General features: G+C 41.8%; 2 protein-coding genes across 7 annotated transcripts in view; one reads left to right on the top strand and one right to left on the bottom strand.

The window, feature by feature from the left end:
• B3GALNT1 (beta-1,3-N-acetylgalactosaminyltransferase 1 (Globoside blood group)) overlaps positions 1-27,483 on the bottom strand; it is a 131,745-nt gene that overhangs the window by 1,636 nt on the left and 102,626 nt on the right. For 3 of the 4 annotated variants that reach the window (XR_012646905.1, XR_012646906.1, XR_012646902.1), the window contains 2 exons: positions 4,930-5,083; positions 4,272-4,396 (listed from right to left, as the gene is read on the bottom strand). The gene's annotated coding sequence lies outside the window, so the exon portion shown is untranslated. Of the gene's footprint in view, positions 1-4,271; positions 4,397-4,929; positions 5,084-27,483 lie in introns of those variants that run through there. The other variant, XR_012646903.1, reaches the window with a different exon arrangement.
• The window catches only part of PPM1L (protein phosphatase, Mg2+/Mn2+ dependent 1L), a 144,423-nt gene that overhangs the window by 33,911 nt on the left and 83,029 nt on the right, over positions 1-27,483 (top strand). The gene's annotated exons all lie outside the window — the stretch shown is intronic.

Below are 27,483 nucleotides of genomic sequence, written 5' to 3'. Positions count from 1 at the left end.
TCAATTAAAAACTGGAAGACCTTTACCATAGGTCCTGTTTTATTTTGCTTTTCAATTAGAGTTGGATTTCCTGATGAGTGATTTCCATCACGGTTTAACATTTGTTTGGTAAGGGGTATTTGAACCATTAGGCTGCAGCCATTATCAGGACTGCAGGAGTGGAGGGGGAAGAAGTCTGAGAGGTAGCTGTGTTAGTCTGTATCTTTAAGTCCTGTAGCACCTTAAAGACTAACAATATTATTTATTAGGTTATCAGCTTTTGTGGGACAGGCCCACTTCTTGGAAGGAGTGGCCCACAGGCCACAACTAGGAAACAAACAGGCTCCATGTGGCCTGGGCATCTCTGGAGCAAAGTGGGGCAGCTGGTTCTAGTGATTAGGTAGGAGGACAGGTCACTGTTTGGGAGAGAGAAACCCATGCTGCAGGATTTCAGTGGGAGGCAGCATTAGGGTGAGGATTCCAGGCCTCTCATTGCTTTAGCTCTCATGGGGACTTACAAGTTACAAGCTCTGAAAAATCTTGTTTACAGAGTAGGGTATTAGAATGTAGGTCTCTTGTATGCAGACTGGTGGCGGATTGGAAGGTTTGGTAATGAGCTTGGCATAGTGTGTATGGTTATTAGAAGGTATGCTGTGCTATATTGAATACACTGAGGTATTAAAAGGTATCAGGTATGGAATAATATATTGTTTATCTGTTGTAAATCCACTGACTTCAGTGAAATTAAATGGGGGGAGGTGGGATGGAAACTGGCCTAGTAGATTTTGTTCTCTTTTTCTACTGCTGCAGAAATACATTTTTCCAGAGCCCAGCCCCAGGGCTCCTCCCCATTTCCAGCTTCCTATCCTGCCCTCCTGCACACACTCCCAGCCCTGATTTCCAGCAGCTCACTGACATACCCCGACGCTCTCCCACATACCCCTAGCCTTCTGCACCTCTCTCTCTCACACTGCCAGCCCACACTCTGAAGAACAGCAAGATTAGGACAAGGCAGACACTGCTCTAGAGCAATAACTACTCAATTGTAGGTATATATTTTTAATTTTTACCTATTTTGTTATAATAAAGCAGTATATTGTTTAAATGGGTGTTCAGTCAACTTAGTGTTATTTTGAATGTTTGTACTGCATAGTTCTCATGGGTTGCCACTGAGCTTGCTTAACTCTGAACAGTTTAGCAGGTGTCCCATATTTCACATAAAGAAATATGGTCACCCTACATGTCGGGATCAGGTCCATCTCGGGGACTCTAGTTTCTTCATGATGTCATTGGCACAGATATATAGCTCTGATACTGGAGTGTGTCCTGGGGTTGGTTCCCAAACAATTTCCTTTTGGACCCCAGTTTATATAGTGACACTTGAGTCCTGCTTAGCTATACCTTAACCACTTATTTTACTTACCAGTCCTAACATACTGCAACAGAATTACCTAGCCAGTCATACACTACCACCTTAATTGATTTACACCTGGCAAAATTAATTATATAGCAGATAGAAACAATTAAAAACCAGAGAGCATACATACAAACAATGGGAAAGTGAGGAACATAACCACAGAATAAGGATTCCGCAACCCCAATTATTGATAGAATTTCATTTGGCAAGAAATTCCTTTTCAGACTCAATTTTTTTTTAACAATCTTGAGATATGTTTCTTTATTTTATAATGATAGGTGCCATTAGGACAGGGCAGCCTGCTATTACACTATTTTAATGCAATTTAGGTGGAATGAGAGCATGAGACTCCCTGCTTCACAGTTAATGGCTGCTGCTCTTTCAGTCTGGCTATAGACAAAGGTGCTAGGGTTTAGAAATTCCAATATGGCTATAGGCCTTCTAATATGATTACAGAAAAAAGCTGTATCCTTAGAGTGTGGTAGGAAAAGTTGCAGAGTCCTCCTGCTGTGTGCTTGGCAGAAGCAAAACAGAACAAAAAAAATCCCGTTGTTAATGAAAGCAATAAATAGGAAAGAAACTTGAAGAGAGTTGGTCTGAATCTCAGTCAGGCTAACACCTTTTTATGCCTCTTTTGCAGCATAAACAAGTCTTAAAGTAAATGGAAACCGCTCTGTGCCTAGAGGAAAGCCTGTGGCACTGGTGAGGCCAGACAGAGAATGGGAACCAAAATGAACCTAGATGTAGAAGAGAATCTCTCCCTGTCTCTCTAAGTGGCTGATCTTAGTGTAGGTTTCTTTGAACTTTCTAGAAAGAGTTTCAAGTTTCTGTTTTGAATAAAATGACAGTCTCATGGATTTGCACATGTCTCTGCCATTGATCTTACTAATTTTCAGGAGTCAGTCCACGTGGTTTTTGCATTTTCCACGTTGGCTGTGGCTCTGAATGAAGAGTCCTTTAGCTACAGCACAGGAGGCAACAGATTCAGCTAGAGACTGTTTTTGTCTCTTGCTTCGGACTGTGGTCCAGGTCAAACTGGCTGCAAGTGCTGGAGTTGGTTGCTATCTGTACAGAATGAATTTACTCCCACAATATAATACCGTTCTGATGGGATTTGAATGATTTTTGATGAATGACTAATTATAGAGCTCTCTTAGTTCCAGTAGGTGCAGAGCCTGAGAGGGAGCTGTGACCTGGGGCAGGGTGGGGGAGTGTGCTGAGGTTTGGCTGCTGAGCTGTGGCAGGGATTGAGATCCAGGAGAGGGTATGTATGCAGGAGAGGATTCTGGCCTGGGAGAGGCGTGTAGAAGCAAGCGCATAGTCCTTGAAAGAAGTTGTGGTGTGTTACCAGAAGCAGGCTCTGGCTAGGAGACACTTACTTAAGCAGCTTCTGGCCGGCAGTGCTCTGAGACAGGCTACCTTGCCTGCCAGTAGCCCCAGCCCACTGGCTGTTCCATGTAACCTGTGCTTGAGGGAGGGCTTCTTGCACTGCCCCTCCCAACAGCAGAATCTCTCAGCTCCTATTGGTTGGAAACCATCCACTGAGAGCTGAGAAATTGTGCTGCACTGCCCCACCTGAGCAAAAGCTCATCTCCCATTGGTCAGTTTCACATGCTGCCCTAGCCCCCTGCAAAACCTCTCTGGTCCTATTGGCTGGAAACCAAGTGAAGAAAGTGGAGGCCTGTAAGAACCTTTGAAGTACAGTAAACTCTTTTATATCCAGCATTCTATCATTTGGAACTCTCAAATGATCATCATTTTAACCATGTGTAAATTTTAGTTACTGTTTCCATAAGTACAGTAGAATGAAAGTAAATTCAAATAAATACAGCAAATGCAGTATGTTTACAGTGTACAATACTACTGTTGCTGGCAAATAAAGTACTCGGCATACATTTTTGTTTCTTAATATCTACTATTGTTTTTCTTTAGTGTTATGCATTGCTAGATATAACTGTGTATTATCCAGAATATTTGAATATCCAGTAACCTCCCAGTCCCAGGGCTGCCAGATATGAAAGAGTTTACTGTACACTGCCACTAGAGGATGCTACATAAAATAACTTGCCAAGGTCACAGATTCCCTGACCCTGGGAGATAAGGTGCCATCACCCCAATGCAAAAAACCTTTTTGAGAATGCAGGAAGACATACTTGGGATGTCTCCCAGTTGGGAACGCCAAGCTCTTAACATTTCAGTCACAGGCATGTACACACACAACCTTCTGCCTTTTAGGACGCAGGAATCAGATCATAGTCTTAAAAAAGTGATTTTATTAACAAAACAAAAAAACGACATACTTGGTAAGTATACTTAATTGCTAGGTATTACAGAGCAACTTTAAAAAAAAAAAGCAGGTTAAAACACAGAGAATAGCTTCCCTGGAATTCAGTTTAAAAATTACAGTGCACAGGGAGTTCATCAGCCTGAGTAGTCACACAATCCAAACCAAAAATTTAAAAAATAACCTGATCACTTCTGACTAAACAACATCTTTCTAAATTTCATACCTGGTTCCTGACTCATTTCATCTCAGTATGTTTTACCTGGCTGCATAAAGCTTTGCCTCAGGGAGATCACTGCTGCAGTTCAAAAATCTTTTTTTTTTTTTTTCCCCCCCTTTCCACTCCTCACTGAGCTCCTTGCCAATAGTTCCTGGAGGTTTTCAGGGACCCCAGTATCTCTGGGTATAACCCTTTACAGGCAGTTTAGTTAGCTGAATACTGGGATGTCTAGAAAAGGGTAGTAGCCTTCCCATCTATCACATCTATAATAATTTTCAAAAACAATGCAGCTATTACGGCTGTTGTGTGTTTTACCTGTAATGAATAGTTTGGCAAAACGCACTTATTTCCATCCATTTTCTTTTAAAGCTGCTTTAGTAAGTGTGTTTCCAATAGAAGTGTGCTAATACTTTAATTTTAGTTGAGTTATGTTCCTGGGAGAGAGGATGGTTCACTTATTGCACATATGTAATTGTAGGAATCCAGAAGAAAGCACCTGAAAAAGCAGCAAATAAGGCATTTCCTGGAGTTTTGAAGGAACAGTTGTACCTAATCTGTTCAACTAGTCTAAACAGGCCTTTTATTAAATACACTTTTTCAAGTAGTCACCAAAATATTAGAGAAATTGAGGCCCATTCTGGACTTGATGTGGTTAAATGCTAAACATTCTAAGGGTTGCAACTACCTGGCCCTGTAGATTTCCATGACCAGCAACTGATGAAGTGAGTCTGTGCTCACAAAAGCTCATGCTCAAAACTTTTCTGTTAGTCTATAAGGTGCCACAGGACCCTTCATTGCTATGTTTCCAGAGAGGATCAATGAAAAGTTATAACCCTTAAACGCACCATTATTGATTATCCAGTACCTTGAAGCCCTCATTTTTTCCTGATTGGCTTCTAAGTAATGCCATGCCATAATCATTAAAATTTGAAACTGTTAGAATAGGGGCGGGCAATAGCATCTTGTGGACTGGCAGCAGTTTGTTAGGGTTAGCTGTTGGTGGGTCCACCAGACCCTTTATTTATTTACCTTTGTGTCTGCAGGTTCAGCTACTCGCAACTCCTGTTGATCACGGTTGGCCATTACCCTGATGGACTGCATTTGATCTGCTTATCACACTCCTATGTTAGCATGTGTTGCAGCTTGACATATTTCTCTTGATGTTATCTTCTGATAGGGATGTCTAAAAAGGAAAAATGCATATTTTTTAATCATTATGATTGTAAGTGCTGTGATTCATTCTTTTCTGAAGTAGTTTTGAAACCTTCTTGTACTAAAAATGATGCAGTACTTTGTCCTGCGGATTTCTGTGTTGATTTTCAAATCTGACTTTTGGTTCTTTGCTGCTGCTGACTCCCACTGATTAACTCAAATCTACCTTTCCTCTTCAAACACTTCAGGGTTCCCCCACCCCCCCCGATAATCACCTCTTACAAAGGTTGCACCTCTCTCATCTGGCATCCTCAGGACGTGACCAGTGGTGGACAAGAGAATGTCCCAGAAGGCAGGAGGTCAATATTGTCCAGCACATGAACAGCACTTCCACTGCTTACTGGGCTCTCAGAAGACATTGAGGAGTAAATCACAGCTAAATAACAACACAGGACACTGAGAGCCAGGACAGGTGGCTGTAAACAAATTTTATGGGACACTTGGCCACACCCATGATAAGTGATCACCCAGCTAACTAAAGTCATACCAATTTACATATGTTGCCAGACAAGAGATTTCCAGATTAGAGAGATTCTACCTACATTTAAAAAAATGGAGGGAACTGGCACTATAGGGATAAGTACCCTGTATTTCCTTTCAAATAAAAACAGATTTTCAGCAGAGGCGTCTACCTGACAATAGTTCCTTGATTCAGCAGCAGCTTTACATCACAGTTGGGACTTAAGTAGTAAATTATTTCCAATTGCAAAGTTTGTAATGTTGAACAGTTATCCAGCTCCAATAATGCTAAAGCTGCAGTGATTAAACAGGAAAGGAATTTACGTGAGTCCAGTTGTCATTTTCCAGAAGCTGAATGAAGAGTCTGTGGATCATATCTGGACAAATTTGAGGGCAGATAAGACTAAGGGAAAAAATGGCATTGTTTGTGTGTTAAAGGCATTGTAAATAGTAGCCCAGTGCTCTACCCCCAAATTGTGTGTCTTATTTTTAGGCTTTTCCAGTGATCCACTTTGACTAAAGTCAGCACGGCAACACCCTATTAGGAAGTGGAACCATTTTGTTCTATGACTTTGGCAGAGTTCTCCAGATAGGTTGTAGTACTTCTTCCATTCACATGGCTCTGAATCAAGAGTTTTATTTATCTTGGCTTGGGAAGTAAACTAATAGTTTTGTACTAAAAACAGACTGCAGTGCCAGATTATCACAAATACAACAATATTTATAAAAAGTAAAAATGACATGGGGGGGGAATCAGTGAATATAAAATATCTAGTATGTGACCATTACCTAGGTAGGTTAAATTTGTAGTTAGTCTTTAGATTTAATCAGAAATGAAGCTAAATTACATCTGTTATAGTATATCTGTGAAATAGATTACTGTTAAATAGCATCTCAGATCATCAGAAGTACCAACTATTAACCCATAGGGAGGCAGGAATTCCTTTAATGACAAGTGACCTTAGAGCATCGGTGTCTGAAGCAAAGTGTAACAATTGCCTCAGCTTCAAACTCCCTTTACTCCCTTTACTTCAAAGTGCCCACAGCTACAAGCATGCTGGCACTTTGAAGTTTGACACTTCAGAGTTGCCGTGGGAGAAAAGTAGCCTAATGAAGTGCTGCATATTCACCACAGCACATCATTAGTAATCTCCCATTGCCCTGATTACCCTGCCCCCTTTGAAGTTGGGGGCAAGTGTAGACACAATCTTAATGTCTCTTTGGGGATGCATGCCCTGTTTTCCTCCTTCCCATCCCCTGCAATGGTCTGCTCTCTGCTTTCGTTGCTCCCAGAAGACACTGCAAGGGAAGGGACGTGTTCCACGTAGATTTCTTTGTTCCTCCATTTTTTGTGGAAAGAATAATTTATTCCTTGTAGTGGAGGTGACCAGATGTCCCTATGTTAAAGGGACAGTCCCATTTTTTAAGCCCTCCTGCAGATGTCCATGCTCTTCCTTAAAAATGGGCAAATTGTCCTGTATTTTATCTCTCTCCCCTCCCATCAGTTCTGGTGGATCATATTGCTCTCTGGATCCTTGCTCACCAGCTGGTCTCCCACCAGCAGTGAGTGGTGGCGATCCAGTGTCTGATGATGGGCATGGGTGAGCAAGTCTGGTGGTTGGGCAAAGCTGCAGCATGTGGGGCCAGCAGCTCCCAATACTGATCTGTCAGTGTAGTCCCTGCTGCATGCTGGCTCTTGGCTGGCAGGCTTCCCTCATCCTCTGCCTTGTTTCCACCCAGCACTGGCTGCTTGCTGCAATGGCTAGTGAGTACAGGCCGGTGGTGGCTGGTTACATGTCGCCTCTGCTGCTCACCCATCAGCCCTTTACATGCTACTTCTCTCAATAACCTCTCCTTGCTGTTCTGCTTCGTTCCCTCATCCTGCTGCTCTTCCATAGCTCCCTTGGCATGGTACACCTCTCTTCCAGCCCCTGGTTGGATCATTCACCTAACCAAGAGCTGTGGAAAGCTCAAGACCCTGCAGCCTGGGATCCTGGCCAGGAGGAGCCAAGCCCTGCATGGGCCAAACCCCCATACAGAGCTGGCAAAGGGAAGCATCTCTACCCCTCACCTGAGCTCTGGACTGGTGGAGAGGAAGCTATTTGCAGCCTCGTCACACCACAACTCTGCAGCAGCCCCCTGGACACAGGCATGTAGCACCTTCCTCACATGCCACCCACCCCTAGGAATCAAGAGTTGACTGGTTTATGTTAGTAGCCAACAGCAGTTTGGGGGTGTTAGCTGACTTTCTAAAGGTAGGAAGGAACAAGCTGCTTTTAGCCACAGGGAGTGGGAGCTGGGAAGCGATTATCTCTGCAAAAACATGGGTCAGGTCTTCCCTACCCCCAACTCTACCCTTCTGTGGCTGGAAGTCTTCCCCTCCTGCACAATGCCAAATGCCTACTGCTGGCCATGTTCTGATGTGAACCCTCACAGAAATCTGGGGAGGGAGGACCTATAACTTTGTGTCCCCCCCACAGGTTGCCTTGAGAAGTTGTGGTACCAGGAGAGGCAGGCCCTTCCCAGTGGAGTTTTTATATGGTGCTGGTGAAGGCCTCAGAAGGAAAAAGCTTGAGAACCTCTGCCCCAGTGTACGATGCCTCTCTTGATCAGTGCAGAGGAATTTCTTTCCACAAAGTATGTTCTCTGTGGTAAGAGATGTATTGTAATTTTAAACTATACACAGTCAGCTCTTTCATAGCTGGCATCCTATCATCCGGAACACTCAAATAACCAGCGCTTTAACTGTAAATAAATTTTAGTTAAGATTTCTGTAAGTACAGTATAGTAAAAGTAAATACAGTGCAAGTTTACAGTGTACAATACTACCATTGGTGGTAAATAAAGTATTCTGCATACATTTTTGTTTTTCTTAACATCTGATCTTGTTTTTCTTTAGTGTTATGCATTGCTAGGTATACCTCGCTATTATTCAGAATATTTTAATATCCAGGAAACTTCTGGTACTAGGGCTGCTGGATATGAGAGAGTGGACTGTAATCAGAAGTGAATTATCCTTATGGTGATGTTGAAAACATTTAACTCTGATAATTTATTCTTGTGATTACATATCATATCTTCTCTGCAATCATTGTGAGTTTTATATCTTCATTGGCCTATTAATAATGCAGGATACCAAGCCTTCTTTAAGAACAAGTTTTATTGTGTTATTTCCATATAAACATGCTGCCATGCCGTCATGAAAATGAAAAATTCAGGTTCTTAATAAAACATGGAGATCCTTTCCCTGTAACAACACTTAAACTAGATATGTAAATTGTCTTATCTTTAAACTGCAAATCTAAAACCCTTCTTCTGAATTATATGCCTTGAGTTGATGTTGGTTAAAGTTTGTTGAGGTGTTTATAAGGCAAAGGTCTAAGAGTGGGAAATGCCTAAAAAGAATATGTATTATCGTTATTTATAGCAACGTAATGGTGTAAAGAGTCATAAATTCTTTGCTTTCAGTGAAGCTTAACAAATACTATTTTACCATTTTTGTTAGATGATGTCCCTAGAACAAATACCAAATATTACTTAATTTTTATCTATTATTTTTCCCTGGTTTACTGTAGGTCTAAGCCAGCAGTGAGCAACACTGTAACATTGAGCAAATTGCATCCCAAAATTTACTTTTTTCCCTAAGAATGGGGAAGAGACTGCTATTAATCATTTTCACTAGCGGAACACTTTGCAACAGCTCGTGGAACACCAGTGTTCCTCTGGAACATAGTTTGGGAACTGCTGGGCTAGAATGAACTTCACTATGACTACCCTAATTTAATTCAATTTACTAAACAAACTTTATTTACCAGAAGTGGAGGGTGTGATAGGCCTGCTGCATCATTTAACCTTCCTTATGACAAATCAGCCAGAACTGTGTGTGTGTGGTGGAAGGGGCTATGAATCATGGAGTGAGATGAAGGAAAGACTATTACATCCACACTTCTGCACATCTGGAAGTCCCGGCCAGATCCCTTTCTTTGTTCTCTCCCACCTCCCCTCCACACCATCTCCCCCACAATAGAGGGGTACCAGAATAATTTTTATACTGAGGATGCTGAGAGTCATTGAACCAAACTGTAAACCTTGCATATAATGGATACAACTTCAAGCCAGGAGTTGCGGTCGTTCCCCTAGTTCCATCACCTGTGTGCAGATGAGTTGTATGTCTGCCTACCCCCAAACTACCATTTATTCACGCTCTCTGTGGGGTGAGGCAAACTTCATTCAACTTCAGTTTACAAACAGAAAACCTCCAAAGCAGCATTATAAATATGTGTTTCTAGCATTTGAATAGTGTGGCAAAGGATGTTTTCCTTTTAGCATTAACGATCTTTTGCCTGCCAGAAATACCTTCATATTTAATCCATGAAATGCATGACTGAATATGAACTGTACTGCCTTACTTCATGAACAGATTAGAAGACTCCCCTTCATACCCTAACTTTGCAACTATGGTGACTGAGTACCAAACAGATGACAATCAGTAGGCTAGGGTCTTCTTTTATTCAAAAGAATGCATTTGAGTAGACAAACCAGTCAAAGTAAACCTTTTTTGCTTTTGTAAGACAGGAATTCTATTTAACTTTAACTTTTATTTAACTGCTGTTTTTTAAATTCAAACCCTACCTTGTATTAATTTTCAAGTGTAGACAAGTCCTCAGCATCCATTTCTCTGCCTATAAAAGTGTCGAATGTAGTGGAGATTTTACGATGAGGACAGTTGTCTAGTGGTAGCTAAACAAAATCTACCAGTTCAATTCATGTAGACTATACCAGTGAATAGCAATAAGCTGGAAACAGCTTTTTACTGCTGGGGAAGTTCTGCACAAAAAAATAAAATAAAACTGCAAATTTTGTCAAAATAATGCAACATGATGCCAATTTCAATTATTTCTGTAATTTTATTTAAAATATCGGTCAATAAGTAAGCCTGTGAAAATGCACGTGTGTGTGTGCACACTACATACCTACCTCTTGGTCTCTCAGGAGCAGAGCATTCAAGAAAACTCTGTTATAATCTAGCTCCTCTTTCTCTGCCCCCTGATCCCCACCAGAGCCCAGCCAGGGGCGTTAGAAACTCACAATCATACCCCCCAGCACATCTCTACCCCTTTAGAACCCAGCCATAGGGGGCCCCCCCATAGATTCCTGCACCATCCCCCACCAAGTCCAGACATCACATTTGAGACACCTCCCCCAACCCACCCACAGAGTCCAGGTATGGGGTCCCTTCCAGCCCAGAAAACTGGCCCCCACCAGAGTTCAGCCATGGCCTCTCTCAGCATAGACAGCTTCCCCCTGCACTTCACCTCAGAGCCCAGAGATCCAGAGGGAGAAACAGCCTCATGCGCCATCCCTAGCTTGGGAGGGGTTCCTTGCACACTGCTCTCCCCTCTTCTCAGGGCATGCAGTGAACAGGCAGCTGCTAGGACCTCCCAACTCTTCTCTTTCCCCATTCACCCCCACCCCATTGTCTTCTGTGTGTAAGCTGAGCTCTGCCAGGTCCAGTGGCGTCTCATGGTGGCCAGCAGCACTGCAGTAGTCCATTTTTATATGGGGATGGGGAGGAAAACCTGCACAAAAAACATTGTTGCAGAAATTATTCTGCGCTGCACAGTGGTGCAGAATTTCCTCTGAAGTAAACTTTGACAGCAGCAACCTGAATTTTGAGTGAACTGCCACCTAGATGTTACCTTCTCTGAACTGTTGTAGCTCCCTCCGAGTTATACTTTATTTTCAAAACAGGACCCTTAATCATTGCTACTTCTATACTGTTATGATTTCCAAAATAGGCTTCAGAAGGCCCACAGAGACAATTTTACTCTTTAGTCTGATGTGTAAATCAATTTTACCAAAACTAACACAGCGTAACATTAGGATTGTGAAGTAATTGGAGTTTCTCTGGCATGAATGATTTCTAAAGCAGAAACAAATCCTTTTGAACTTTTTAAAACAACTGTGCATGTTATCTGTATGTGAAACATTTAAGCTTCAGACTCTTCACCTCTCTCTGGATTCACTGTGTCAGTAAAGCAATTTGGTGGCCACGGCACACTTTTAAGGCTCCATTTACACTTCTCATTAAACAAATGCGCAGATAGTCTTTTAGAAAGATTTCACATTTTGCTGCTATACACCCTATTATCAGTTTGATAATTGGAGATGCGGGCTCACTGGAGAGTTGTCATTAGCTCATGATGGATTTCTTTTCTTCCTCCCCTCTCCCCCCTCAGCGAAACAGGCTATCATGCTACATATATTTCCAGGTATCCTATATATAGGATATATAAAATAATAAAAATATAAGATTGATGTGAATTTACTGGTACATGAGAGTGATTATATATAGGGTATCTTTAAATGCTTAAAAAGGAATCCACACAGGTGGTAATAGACTATGCCAGAGATCTGCAGTCAAAATAGTGAGAAGAGACATTTTTTCAAATTCAGTTACAAAATCAATACTTCAGGAGCCACAATGCTCATGAATATGAGACAGTCCTGAGTAAATAATATCAAACCATATTTTTGTCACCTGTATTGTAAGAACAGCACGCACAGTATGATTTGTACCAGTAAGAAAGTTTAAGCTACTTCCACTCCTGGATTAGACAGCAAATGAGGACAAGGAAAATGCTGCACCGGGGGATAGACCATTAAACAGGAAGGAGCGATGTTCACATCAACCCTTCCTGTCCCTGACCCCATGCCTAGGCTCTACTCCCCTTGGCATACCCAACTGCTCCCATCTCCAGGCTTTACCCACCTCTGCCCCCAAATCCACCCCCCACCCCAAGCTTTACATCCACATCTCACAAGCCCACCCCCCCCTCAAATTAACCCCTCTCAGCCCCAAATCCACCCCCCTACCCAAGGCTTAACCCCCTCAGCCCCAAACCTGCCCCCCCATCCCTAAGATTAAACTCTAGCTGTGCACGCTGCTGTTGCTCCTCTGTGGCCGCTGCCGCCGCCTCAGCAGGGCTGTGCAGCTTCAGCAGGGGCAGACTCTGCCACCTCTCCCTTCAGTTCTCTTGCAGGCTTAGCACTTCCCTCACCTGCAGCATGAGTGGCGTCCTGCCCTGCCACTGCTAAAATAATGGAACTAAATTTAATTGGTGTAATGGCTGAATCCCTCCAGCCACCCGGCCAGCAGTTAAACCAATTAAATTTAGTTCCATTATTTCAGCAGTGGCAGCTTTGCAAGAGGAGTCAGCAGCAGCAGCACCTGGAGCCACAATTGACTCCATATAGAGCCGCATGTGGCTCTGGAGCCACGTGTTGTTTACTCCGGACTACGCCATGTTCGCTACTATACTGTGCCTTAAGGGTGTGGCAGAGGAGTGTGGGAATTTATGTATTGTGAGTCCAGTTAATTTATTTTTATAGGACTGAAAGTTTTGTTTACTTGTATTTCCATTTGTGTCAATTTTTTAAAGTGTTTAAATAACCTTCATGTTTTAAAGCTTTTTCCTTAGGGTTTATGAGAGAAGTACTATTGCATTTACAGGTGATTCTCTATACAACTAACTCATAAACCATTTTCTCTAAATATAAATTGGTAAATGTTTTTGCATTTATGTCCAGAACAAAATTATTTCTGAAAGTCAAATCTGAGCATTGCAGGACTTCCCTTAATTCTGTGTTCAGGATCTGAGAACTGTTCCGTTGTGAAAGGCATATCTTAGGCTGTTTTATTTCTGGGTGATTTCTACACCAGTGTACATGTGCACAATTCTTGTCTGGTGCAGAATTATTCTTCCTTCAGAAAATACTTTTATCCTGAGAAGTGCTACAGTTCAACCTTTCACCTACCTTCACCTGTCTTCCCAGGCAGCTGTGGTGCCAGAACAGCCAGCAGTCACCTGCGTTAATCACAGCCCCCTGTCCATGGAGTCATGTTAGGACTAACAGAATGAGGTACACAGGCCTACTGGGGGAGGGGAGGTCACAAACTGGGATTCTGAAGGGCTGGGTTGGAGAGACTAGGGTGCTGGCTCAGGCACTAGTGGAGTGACAGCATTAAGCCAGGAGGTGAACAGTCCCAGGGCTAAAGGACCACGTGGAGCAGGCAATAGGGAGTGTGGGAACCCAGGGAACAAGGAGATGTGCCTGAATGGCAGAGGCTTGAGGTCAGCATGGGGGAGGCAGACCGACTCCCTAACAATATCCCTTCCTCCCCCTGACAAAAAAACACAGTTCCATACTTCACCCACCCACATCCAACAGGCTTCCAGGTTCATCCCTTGCTCCTTTTCTTTCTAATTCCTCTGTTATCCCTGATTTCCCCAAGGCTTTTTGCTGCTTCTGAGGGGAGATGGTAATATGTGTCTATATTGCAATTTAAATGAATTCTTTAAAGTTCTGTATTGATATGCACATTCAGGAATCAGTTTGTCAAAAATCGTTACAGGAATCTTCTTCTTTTTATGCATATATTTTTCCAGCATACTTGCTGCCAGGTATTTTGAAATAATTTACCACAGTAATTGAAAGTCACATGATTATTTGTTATTTGACACAGAAATTGACAAATTTTATGAATATATAGTATAATACTTCTAAATGTAGAAACAGACATTTAAAATTTTGAGCACAGAACTCCTCAGGAACTCTTTCTATAACTTTGATTATATTTCTTGTTAAATAAAATATGGGATAAGGAATAAGAGCCGCACGTCTTCTTGTGCAGTTTTTGTTTTCTGAGGTTAGAAGACAGTTTAATACCCCAAAGAGCTACAGTTGTCCTGACTAGTCAGGAGAAGTATATGAGACCAAGCTGAATAAATCACAAAATGATCAGATGCGGTCAGCAAAGAAAATTAGTCAGGACTTCTGTAATTTAAACATGTCTCTTACTACTGTGACCGATGCATATGTATGCAAACTGAACCCTACATCAGTTTTAAGATTTGTGACTCCATGGTATGCAAGGGCAGTAGCACATCTGATTCTTTACAATTAAAAAGCTATTTAATTTAAGCAAACCTGAACTGCTAATATGTTCAAAATCCTTTTTCATGCAAGTCAGATCATTAAGTGGAACCACAGTAATCTCTAGAAAAGCCTTAAGCATGTTTCTCCCTTCATTAATATAAATTAAATTTTCTCTGTAGCTGTTGTGGTCCTGTGATATAGTTCAGAGTAATGTTGCATGGAATCTAAAACTGATAAAAAGCTACATATTTGCTGGATTAACCTCTAACCTTTCTAGTATTAAAAATATTTCAAAAACTTAGATGTGAAGAAGCCTATTTTGTCGGGGGCGGGCAAGGAGGTTTACAGCTACATGTTGGATGTAATCTGTTTCATTTTTTATTTTCCGTTATTATTTTTCCAACATATCTTCTGTGGCAGAGATAATATATGAATTTCAATAAAGTGCGAAAGGGAGTGTGTGAGGGGAATAATGATTTTGAGATGTGGGGGTAGATTACTTCTCTGCATTTCTTTTTAAACAGAAGTTTCTCCTTCCTCTTTATTTTCCAAAAAAATAGTCCCTTATTATTAATTATGTTGCAATATATTAGATGTGGTGGATTTTTCTGGAGATGGGCAATCCAGGCTAGTATAGTGGTCCTCCTTCATCTCAGTGGGCCACAAGATTGTTGTAAGGAAGACAGTCTCTCAGGATAGGTAGTTTTGCTAACTGCTTGCCTGACTAGACTTTTACAGGGTATGCCAAATGAATTGTGGCAATGCTTTGTTTCAATGCAGAGGGAGTGCACACAGTCAACACGCACCACACGTCACATGCACTTGTTTTAAGTGTGTGTCTCTTTAGAAACTGCAGTAGTTAAAAATAAAGGGTGCACATGGAAATCAGCATAATCTGGCAACCCTGTATGTGAACAACATTAAACAAAATGTCTCGTGGGCCACACATAGAACCCCAGTGGGCCACATGTGGCCCTTGGGTTGCAGGTTGCCCACCATTGACCTAAATAATTTAGGACTGCAGTGTCCAACACATTCACCAGTCACCACAAGTGGTGAATAGGACACTGTGTTGTGGTGAATATGGGGGTGGCCAATCCATGGCTCTTGTAGCCTTTAAATGCCTTTAAATCAGGCATGTCCAACCTGCGGCCCGCGGGCTGCACGCGGCCCTGGACAGCTAGTAATGCAGCCCCACAAGGTCGTAAACTTTTAACATTATTATGTGATTTATATACATTAACTATATTATATATTTTATATGTGGCCCAAGACAATTCCTCTTCACTCAGTGCGGCCCAGGCAAGCCGAAAGGTTGGACACTCATGCTTTAAATGCTCCTCCTGAGAGCTGCACATGGGCAGTGCTGTCTGCCTGCTCCACACAAATGCCCCACTGCTTGCTAAGGGACGTGTGTGGTGGCAATTATGGTGATCCTGGCAGTGGCTCCACTGGCAGCTCCGCCCCTGGACCCAGTGACAGCTCTGGTGAGTCGCTGGCATTGAATTAGAGCAGGGGGTCAGGGGGTGCCTGGTTCTGGGGGGGGCATTCAGTTAGAGGCAGGGAGGGGCTGGGGGGGCCTGGCTCTGAGAGAGGGCATTTGTTCAGGTAATTTTTATTTAATAATATAATGTGGTAAATATGGAAAGATGATGACCACAAGTGTGGTGATCTTTGATTCCCTATTAGACACCACTGACTTAGGAGTATAGATCCCAGTGAAAATCAGTGAGACTTGCATTCCAGAATACCAGGCTACACCAGCGTTCCCTGTAAGCTGAGAGTTAGGGCAGCCCTCCAGGAGAGATTCAGGTGCCATCCAGCTGATTAGCAGAGAGCCCACAGCCAGAAGCATGTGTTTCTATTGGTGGTGTGCATGTGCACATGCCTTGGGGAACATAACAAAAGTTATCCTAACTATGGCTGGAAAGACTTAGTGGGAACACTGGTATACACACATTTTTGTACTGATTTTAGTTACTTATGTTAGATGGGTGATTTCCTTTTACCAAAATAATTAAAGCAGTACAATCTCTAGTGTGGATGTTGTTCTACTCGTAGGAAAAATATCATTTAGTTGGTTAACTTTTTCTTGAAAATGTTACTAATTGGCTTTGCCACCTTACTTGGAAACCCATACTTACCACTCTGTGTTTAAATTTAATATCATCTGATTGCTTTTGTTCCCTCTTTGCTTGTGATGTCATAATTTCCTGATTTCTGCACCATAGTCTTTCAGATTAGTCAAAATCTGAATTTCTAAGAAGACATGAGCGGGGAAGGCTATTTGTGTGTTTAGTCTTTTAGGCCCTTTCTATATACTGTAAAGAAGAGTGTAGGTAGCTAATTTAGGTGGCCTTTAAGAAGCTAATTCTGTTAATTTACTAATGCAGTGCAATGTGTGTATGGATTCTTTTCTTTTAAGAGTAATGACTTATTTGGATATTAAAAATTTTATTAAATAAGTGTCATTTTGTACATGTAGATTAAACAAGACAATTTCTCTAAGTTTTCTCTAGGTGGCATGTCTGAAAATAGCAATGAAAATACAAGGGGGGCATGGGCTTCAGGTTAAGCCTCATCAGAACCCTGAATATCTTACTTGCATTGCTAGCGTGTGCTAAAGCTAGAACTATCATATTTTCACTGTTTTAAGTGGTGTTAGCTATACCAGAGCTATCACAGTGCTTGTCCAAGGCACAGTCATGCCTCTGATTGCAGAGACTGTCCCTTCTGAATGTGTAAGGCCCTGGTAGAATTGCAGGATGATTGTAAAAAATGTGTCTGAATTGTGGATAAGCTATGGAAAATGGTGGGAATCTAATCATTGACATTATTTGTGGCATAAAATTCTCTTTTACTTTTCTGTGATTTTTCTAGGGCTGAGAGTGGGAGGCTAAGAGCTATTGCTAAGGCTAAGGCTTCTGCTATTGGCTGCCCAGGGCTGACAGCAGCTGCCCAAGTTACCACTTTCATCCCTGCGCACAATGGGGATGCCACTGTCAAAACTATGGTGAAAGCCCCAATATTGCAACTTAGACATGAAACACTTTAAGATATTGTTTCTGGGTTATATATTTTGTTTGTTTCATAATAGTAAAAGTTTCTCACCATATAGAGCACACTGTCACAGTTACCTGTCTAACTGCACCTGGTCTCACTGAGTGCACCTTTTTCAGATTTTCAGGAAAGCTGTCACTTTTCTCGTGGCAAAATCACAGTTCTTCTGTTCTGAGGCTGCATTGCAGTCTCCTGTGTTTCAACTGTGAGTTCCTTAGCAGGTCTCACTTACATACAGTACTCATAGTAGTTCCTTGAGTATATGTAATCATGGGTGCCCCACATGCTTATCTAAGTAAGAACCACAGGGACTACATCTCAAAGAACTACAGTAACTGTGTGGTAAGCAGCCATTTTTATTTTATCTGGGAGCAATGACAGTGGTATCCAAAGAGAAGACATCTTTCTTTGAGCAGTTGAATATTTATTAGAACAAGAGCATGTAAAAGAAAACAGATTTTTAAAATGAACAAACAAACAAGAAGTCTGTATGTTTGCATGTCTTCCCTAATATTTACCATTCTCTGGGAGAGGGGACAGTCTAAGCCTTTTCCCACCAGGAAATGTCTGCGTCTGTGTCAGAGCTCAGTGACAACATCCCTCCACACTTGCTTCCAGGAGTGTCACTTTTAATCTTGCCTAGTCCCTTGATCACAGTCTTCATGGCAATCAAGTCGCATTTAAACTGTTCATGACAGTAGCATCATAGTTTTTTAAAAAGTGTGTGTAAACTAACCTAAAACTTGTCCTTGTAGCTCAGCATCCTACCCCAGAATAGTTTTATGAAACACAGAGAACTGGTCTGTAATGCTAGAGATCAGCTTTCCTGAGATTTATCATATTTGGTCCATGATTCTTTCTATAGAAAGAGTGTTGTTTGGAGGGGAAAGAGAAAGTGCTGTGTGTGCATGCTTCCTTTTAGGTAAATTGTGTTTTCACAGCTCTTTGTGAGTTGGGCCATGAGCATTGTGCTTGTGACTTGTATTGCCTCACACTAACCTCTAATTATCAACCTTTTCTTAGCGCACCAAATAAAAGCATACAACAAATTTGCAGTCACAGAATGTTGACAGGGGTTGCAGAAAAACTTAAAGATATTGAATGTAGTGTTTTTCCCTACGGGGGTGCAGTTACAACAGAGGTAAGATAACATCAAATGGTGCAGGTTCTTACTGCCCTTGCCACCTGTTGGGAATTTCCTTCCAAAAATACTTGTTTTCCTGAAGTATTTCTGTTGTAGGAAATTAGTCTTTTGGGTCTTTTTCCTTCTCAAACGATCATCATGAAATTCCTCTGCTTTTATTGCTCTGCTTGACTTTGAACATGTCCAAAAATAAAGCAGCAGAAATGTAGCACTTCAAAGATTAACAAAATGATTTATTCGGTGATGAGCTTTCATGGGACAGACCCACTTCATCAGAGCAATTTAATTTCTAGTACAGACTGACATTTATAAGTACAGAGGACCAAAAAAAAAATTACAGTAAAAACTGACACATCAGATCGGATTGAAGGAAGCGGGTGGTGGGTGGGAGGATGTTAATTTTCCTGTCTGAAATAGTGATGCTTTTTTGCCTTTTCTGTTTTTGGAACTGTGCTAGGGAGATGCTTCAGCAGTCAAATAAACAAAAATCTCTCTTGTCAGCATCCAGCAATTTTCTTATCTTTTTATGGTGGTTGATAAACTTGCAGGAATATTCCTTTGCCAAGTTCAGGACATAAATATATGAACTGTTAGCAAACCTTAACTCCAGATGCCGGACTCTAATGGTGTGATTGATCTCGTTTTGTGATAATACAGAGATACAAGAAGAGGGCATATGTTGTAGTAAATATTTCTAGAAGTCTTTGAAGTATCTATTTCTACATGTTAAGTGATTTCCAGATTATTCAAGATTCTAGTTCTATGTTTGATTTAAGAAAACCTGTGTTGTTCTGACCAGATATCAGCTACTGAATTAAAATTCCAAAAATATATATATAAAATTTTATAAGTAGTGTGTAAAGCTGTTAAACATATGTTGAACCAGCTTTTCTGTTGTGAGCAACCTAATAAATTACCACATCCCAAGTGTAGATTGTCAAGCCAGTGTTCAAGTATATGAATGCCAATTTTAAATTTCTGTCTATTTTATTTGTATTGGCCCATCACTATAGTATCCAAGGTTATGTCTCGTCTGCAGAGAACTGTTGGCAAAAGATACACAAATCGTGGTGGCCAATTTGTGTATCTTTTGTTGACAGTTCTGTCGGGAGAGGCTTTTCCAACATTTGACCCATCCACATGGGGCCAAATGTCAGAAAATTCCCTTTGTCAAAACATCCCTTCTTCCTTGTGTAATGAGGTGTACAGGCATGTCGACAGAATGCTCCTATCCAGCAGTTCTCTTCCAAGAGAAGGGAAGTTTTGTCAACAGAAGCCAGCAGTATAGACATAGCCTGAGTGCCTTGTAGTTTTTAATGCTTTTATCTTCAAAACAGCTTTTTGAAGGCTGTTCCCTCCTCTGACTCTGAGTACAGGAGGTGGGGGCTCTCAGTAGTAGGCATCCTTCAGTCTGCATAGACTATGGATCGCACCCTTTATAGTTTCAATTGAGGACTTCATTTACAGTGTCTACTGTGACTATGAAGGCCCACACGAGAGTGACAGTCCTTGCTGCATCCCTTGCAGATGTGGTGGGTGTCTGGCAAATCCTTAGTGTGCTTTCTGTGCGCTCACTTCTCCTCTGCTAGTTGTCTGTTCTTCATCTCGCCCTTCTGAAGTCCCATGTGTAACCCCTGCCTCCATCTGCCGCGGTCGTCTCCTAGTTCTTCCCAGTTGTCCAGCTCGATGTCTACCTCTCTGAGGTCTCTCTTGCAGACATCTTTGTAGCGCAACTGAGGGCATCCGGGAGGTCTTTTGCCAGAGGCTAGCTCACCATACAGGATGTCTTTTGAAATCTCTCCATCATTCATCCTGTGGACGTGGCCAAGCCAGCGGAGCCGACGCTGCCTGAGGAGGGTGTGCATGGTTGGGATTCCAGCTTGCTCGAGGACATCGGTGTTGGTCACGCTCTCCTTCCATGATATTCCAAGGATGCGCCTGAGGCAGCGCTAGTGGAAGATGTTCAGCCTCTTTTCCTGGTGGGCATACAGGGTCCAAGTCTCGCTGCCATAAAGGAGGGTGCTGAGGGTGCAGGCTGTGTAGACTTGCATTTTGGTGTGAGTGTACAGCTTGTTGTTATTCCACACTCTCTTGCTGAGTCTGGACAGAGTTGTGGCCGCTTTTCTGATCCTCCTGTTTAGCTCAGTGTCCAACGACAGGGTGTCAGTGATGGTGGACCCGAGGTAAACGAACTCGTGGTGGACCTGAGGTAAACGAACTCGTGGATGACCTCTAACATATAGTTGTCAATGCTGATTGATGGGGATTCAGCAACATCCTGACCGAGTAAGTTTGTCGTCTTTAGGCTGATGGTAAGCCCAATCATCAGACTTTAAAAATACTATAGGCTTCTGCTTAAAAGCTTCCCCAGGTCACAGACTCCCTGCCCTGGGAGAGGTAGTTGCTACCAACTGAGAAAACCCATCTTTAGAACTGAGGAAAGACATGCTTGGGATATCTCCTTGTGCAGTAACCCCAAGCTCTTAACTCTCCCTTAAGTGAGATTTGAAAACAAAGATGATGAAATTAAACTTCAATCTGATAGCTGACTTTTCAATTTTAGGTGTGTACATTCACAGACCTTTTGCTAGGACACAGGAATCAAATCATTGCCTGAGAACAGAAGATATATGTGATAAAACATACTTGGTTGCTAGGTGTTAATGAGCAACTAAAAAAAGGTAGATTAAAGCACAGAGAATTACTTCCCTGCCATTCAGTTAAGAAGTCACAAGGTACAGAGGGGTACATCAGCCAGCCTGAGAAGTCCTGCACTGAATCCAAAACAGGAAAATAACCTGATCGTGTCTGATTGCACATTTACTTTCTGCTTACATATCAGTATGCCCAGATTTCTTTGGTTACCTCTACACAGCAGCATTATTTTGAAATAATCCATTCTGGAATACTATTCTGAAATCTTATTTTGAAATAAAACAGCTACACACAAGAATGCATTTCAAAATAGCACCCAGCTATTTCAAATTAGCATGTCCAGGCATGTAGGCTGTGCCTACACTTGCATTCCTCTTTCAAAATAGGAATGCAAATGAGGGAAATTGAAAATGAAAATGAGGCATTGATTTACATGTCTTGTGCTTCATTTGTATAATCTCTTTTTGGAAGAGCTTCTTTCGAAAGTTAAAAAAAAAAAAAGTGTAGACGGGGGCTCTTTCGAAAGTAAACCCCATCTTTGAAATAACCCTTCTTCCTGAAACAAAATAGGAAGAAAGTAACAAGCATACAAAAATTCTACATACTACATGAGGCAGAAAAAAAAGAATGTATTAAAACAGATTGGGAATTCAGACATGCCTACCCAAAGAAATTTGTTCAGGACACAAGGATAACCACACTGCTATGAAAAATCCCATGATGTATTTAAGTGTGTTTTTTTTTTTTAATGACTGTAAATTTGTAGGACTTAGATTTTGCATTTCATCCAAAAGATGGCACTTCTAGAAAGATGATAACCTCCAATATGCTATTCAGGAGGAAGAGCGCCAGCTTAGTTCCCCAAAATATCAGTTCCTGCAGCATCATCTGTTTTGCCTTTGGAGGTCACCTACATTGATCTTTCATAGTTTGGGAAATTGGACAGTATCATGGGCCCTGGAGTTATGACAACAGATGCCATAGAATGACTGTTACTTTACAAACTCTAATATGAGAAACCACTCACCAAAGCATAGGGAAGGCATTATTTCATCTCCAGATACATTCAGGCTGAAGTTTGCATGCCGAAATAACTCAGAAATCTCAGAAAGGATTTAGGATAATTTAGTTAGCAGCTATCTGCTTTTCATAGCCTTGTATTTGTCAGGTTGATGTGACATTTACTAAAAACCCAGTCATAAGAGATTTCTGTCAGTGCTAGATTTGTAACTATTTAGGACATGGGCTATTTCTACCAACCACCTGGGAATGGTGTCTAAATGAGCCTTTTTACATGTGGGATTTCAGCTCAATTGTTAGAAAATATTCACTGTAAAGTAGAATAATTTTATTTTTAACTGGATCATGTGTAATAAGCCATTGTGGTTACTGTTTAGTTATAATTTTATGTTCCGTAATGCAATTTAATTAATTTAGCTGTTATAAAATGTAATTTCATAGTTTTTAATCATTGTAAACCCTAACATTTTGCTGTTTTAAAACCAGTGATTCTTTTTCAATTTCTCTTTTAAATAAGTCATTCTCACTATGATCACATCCTTCTTAGCCTTTCCTGTGAAGAATTTGGAATCTCTTATTGATAACTGTTTTTGTTTAGAATTTTTGTTAATAGTAAATTGTTGTTTGATTTGGTGCTCCTGAAAGTAAAGGACTAATTAATCTGCTGGGGTTTTTTGTCCCTCACAGCAAGCTTAGAACTTCAACATTTCTCTCTGACCTGTGATGCATGCCTGATATTTCAGTTCTGTGCCTATGTTGAGTGTGGAATGTCAGTCATGCCCGACTATGTCCTGGTTTTGTGGTGCTCACAGATTAAGAATACGATGAGTCTATCAAACACACAGTCACTTGTAGAATAAACAAGGATTCCTGTGGTGAAAGATTTGTATATTCAACCCTGTGTAAAGTCACACTGTGTCTACTGTGGCTTCGTGGACACGTAAGGCATTGCAGTAACAGCTGAGGCCTGTGGGAAGAGGGCAGCGGCAGTTGTATAGCTCAGGAGTTTTCAAACTTCACTGCATTGTGACCCCCTTCTCAAAATAAAAATTGCTACAGGAGGGGAGGACCAAAGTCTGGATCTGCCCAACCCCTGGCACCTGAGGGGGGGACAGAGCCAAATCCCCCTGCCCTGGGTCATCAGGCTAAACCTAAAGCCTAAAGACTTCCACCTTGAACTGGAGCCTGTACTTTGAGACTTGCTGCCCAGGGCTGAAATCCTCCGGCTTTGACTTTGGACCCCAGCAAGTTGTAGCCAGCCCTGGCAACACAGCTGTCCTTAGGTATACGCAGATTAGGCAGCTGTGTGGGGCACCACCCAGTGAGGTGCCCTAAATTTAGTGGCACTCTATGCTCCATATGTCTAGGGATGGGACATTATGCAGCTGTGGGCAATGTGGCTCCTGTGGCCCAACCCTCTCAGTTCCCTTCCCCACACACACCACAAGGTATACCCAGCTCCCCCAGACCGGATGGAGTAAACATCATTGCGGCTAATGGAGTGGGAGAGTTGGCAACCCCCTGTCCCCCACAACTTCTACCACCCTGTGGAGCCAGGGGTGCCAGTTCTGGGGTTGTGTAGGACACCAGCATGGGAGGGAGGGCCATGTCTGCAACACCATTATAATGGGATCATGACACACTTTGGGTCCCGGCCCATAGCTTGAGAATTTCTGATGCAGATAGTAACTTATTTTGAGCAAGATTCTGGTTTCATTTAGAAATGTGAGAGGAGAAACATTTTTGAAAGAGTATTTTAAAGAAAAATCTATTCCTCTTGAATACCAGAACATTTTGAAACCTACCAGCTGCTTAGCTTAATACAGGCACTTTCTGGCTCTTTCATGCATCACTTCCAAAAATACTTGAACTTTACAAGCTAAGATTATCAGTCTTCCAAAGGGAAATTACATCCTTATTTGATGGATAAATTGTCAAGCATTAAAATACATATTTTTCTAACTGAATTGTCCGTTTAATTTTTTTTAAATATACAAAAGAGTGGGTTATGGTGGTACAAAAATGTGCTACAGGTTGTACTGCCCTGGTTTTGCACCCTTGGGACCTGAGTGATCCTGATCAAGGGAATTTGCTATATTGGGAAGCTCAGACCCCAGGTCCCACCCGGGGGGAGGGGAGGGGGCTGCCAGCCTCTTGGCTGGGATCCACTCCTAGCCACTGCTCTGCTCCCTGCCCCCACTTGGGGGTGGGAGAGTGCTCTGCTCCTGGCAGGGTTCCCCACCACAGGGCTTCTGGGGCAAGAGAGGCTGTGCTCTCGGCCCACCAGCTGGGCTTTGTGCCGTGGGACTGCCAGCAGAGCTTTTTCCTGTCCTGGGCTGCACTCCTGGCTGATGACAGGGCTCCCATCCCAGCTCCTAGCTTTAAGGCTGCCAGCAGTGCTCCCTGCCACTGGCCCAGCTCCCCACTGTGGTGCTGCCAGTGGGGCTTCCTGTACCTGCCTCACCAGCCAGACCAATTGGAGACAGCTGAAGCTCTCTGGTCCAGCAATGTCTGTGGTCCTGCCAGTCCACAGATGTTGCCGGACCAGAGAGTTAAAGCCCCTAGTATGTGTCTGCTGCAGAATCAGAGGTGATGTAAATCCAGCTTTACAAAGAGAAAAGTGCTACAATTTGATCAGTCCAAGCGTTCAGATATTTTTTAAAACAACCTTTTTATGCTACCCCTACACTAACATGCCAAGGATTTGTGTGGGGTTGGTTTTTCTTCTTTAATGTTATGACCTTTTTCCAGTCCATTCCTGCTCTATTGGTGACTCACGTGACTTCTGCTTCCAGTTCATTTAAATTTTGTTATGGGAAGAGAGTTCTTAATAGTTCCTGTATACATCAGATGGCAGTTCTAACTTGACACTGTGCTTAGTTAAGAAAGATATGGATCCAGTGGGCTTTTTTCATAGAGACTGTATGTGTTTTGTAGTAAATTAATCCTCACTCTGGCTTCCCATTTTCCACTTCATGAAATATAAACTTTTTGTCATTGCCTTCAAGGCCGTATACAAATACTTTCCAACCTACACCTATGATCATCTCTCTCTGCTAGCAATGCTCTGTTTCTCCTTCTCTTATCCCCAAGTCTTGGACTTCCCAGTTGACCAAACAGCCCTTCTCACTTTCATATCCCTTCTACAGAATTTTTACATGATACTTCGCTAGAAGTGAACATGTCACCATCCTAAGCCTGCCCCCTCGCCAAATAGCCCTTTCCCACTTACATGTTGCGGCCCTGAGCCTTATTTACATTCGTCTTAATGTAATGTTTTATGAGTTGCACAGAACATGTCTTGTGCTTAACTGTTAATTATTATAATTTACATAACCAAATAGTTTTGGAAAATTCTGCATTCTGAGCTTGCTCAAGCAGAGGTAGTGGTATCTTGGAAAGGTGTGATCAGATATAATTTTCTACTGTTAATTCTGAATAGGTTGCACAGTAGGAAAGCCAACTTTTATACATTATCTTGTCAGTTATACAAATGTTAAAGGCTATTTCCCTCATTATCCCTTCCCACATGCTGTAGGAAAAGGCAGTTCCCTTTAAACTTGCTAGGTTTTGGGGTTAATGTGAGATATGTGGCTTATTTCAGCCTCCTGTTCCCTAGATGAACAGTATGGCTATAGTTAGAATGCTGTTCTTACAGCTTCAGAAGAGACTGGAATATTGTCCATTAAGTTAGTCACAGGGAGACTTGTGTGCAACAAGGATGTGTTTACACTGCAGCTGGTAGCAAACCTAGTGGGGCTCTGCAAGCATGATAATGTGGATGTGCAAGATGATGTGGATATTGTGGCTCGGGTGGTGACTTGGCCTTTCAAGCTTATTCAGCTGACCGGGTTCGAGTTCAGGTGGCTAGCCCAAGTCTCTGTCAACACTGCTGTTTTTAGCATGCAGGGTGACTTGCTCCCAGGTGCAGTATAGACATACCCCAACTGACTGTCCCTCAACATAACCTCCCTGGTACCTCAGCATTACTTCTGTCATGACTTGACTGAATTGCACTGGAGAGAGGAACAAATCGCCTTTGATTACTCAAAAACCTCCAAACAAATGTGTGTTTCACTGAAACTCTTGATACTTCCACATGCTCCCAGGGTTGGCAAAAATTTCCTGTTTCTAAATCCAATATAAGAAAGCTTGTGTTTGAAATTGGAGAAAGCATAGTGTCAACACAAAGTGTTTTCCTTATGTGATGGATCTACAAGGTATGAATTTTTGCAGTCTTACCTTTGAAGAAACAGGATAACTGTGATTCTCTACAGAGAATTCAGTTCATAGCTAAAAGTTATCTGAATTATTGCACTCCTTACCTGCCTTCAGAAATCAGAGGTGGTTTAAAAAAAAATCAGACAAATGAGTCCACACTACTCAGTAGTCACTAAGGAGGAATACAGAATTGTTTCCATATATTACAGTATGTAATTTTTCAGATTTCTAACAAGTGGCACACTTCTTCATATCCCGTTGGCATAGTCCGTAGAAGAAAATTTTGTCTCCTTTTTCAATGCTTGACAAAATGTATCCAATTCCACCTCTCACTTCCTTGTAATGTAGGACCTTTTGCTCTACCTTGCAGAACTGAAGCATGCAGGTTTGCATATATTGGGTCTGTAGTTTGTGGTTTGTGATCCAAACAAAGAGGATCCCTCAAAATGCCCCAGCGGTGGAATTTTTCAGAATACAAATACGTTCAGAAACAAATACAGTCTTTGTTTCTCATCAGTATAATGATAGCACTTGGTATTTTATTAAAAGCAAAGTGCCAAATCTGACATCTGCTTTTATGCTATGCTCCTTTAATAGTCAGTGAAGAGGAAACCAGCCATAGAATTGCTTGAGAGCCAATCATTAAAAAATTTACCCTAAGCGCCTTGCATATTTCCACCTCAGTGTGTTTTCTAAATGAATATTTTATCAGTCTGACAGAGCTTCATGGAAACTATTAACATTATTAATATTTTTTATTATTTTAGACAGAATTTTAAAATAAGTGTCAGTTACATTGCTTAAGAAAAAAACAAACTGAGCCTTATTTAGGCAATGTTTTGTAAGGGCAACATAGAGTACAGTATGTTCTT

This window comes from Carettochelys insculpta, chromosome 10 (assembly GCF_033958435.1).
Source record: "Carettochelys insculpta isolate YL-2023 chromosome 10, ASM3395843v1, whole genome shotgun sequence".
NCBI classification, from domain to species: domain Eukaryota; kingdom Metazoa; phylum Chordata; order Testudines; family Carettochelyidae; genus Carettochelys; species Carettochelys insculpta.
The sequence above is the reverse complement of the archived record's forward strand: the minus strand, read 5'-3'. Positions and strand labels throughout refer to the sequence as shown.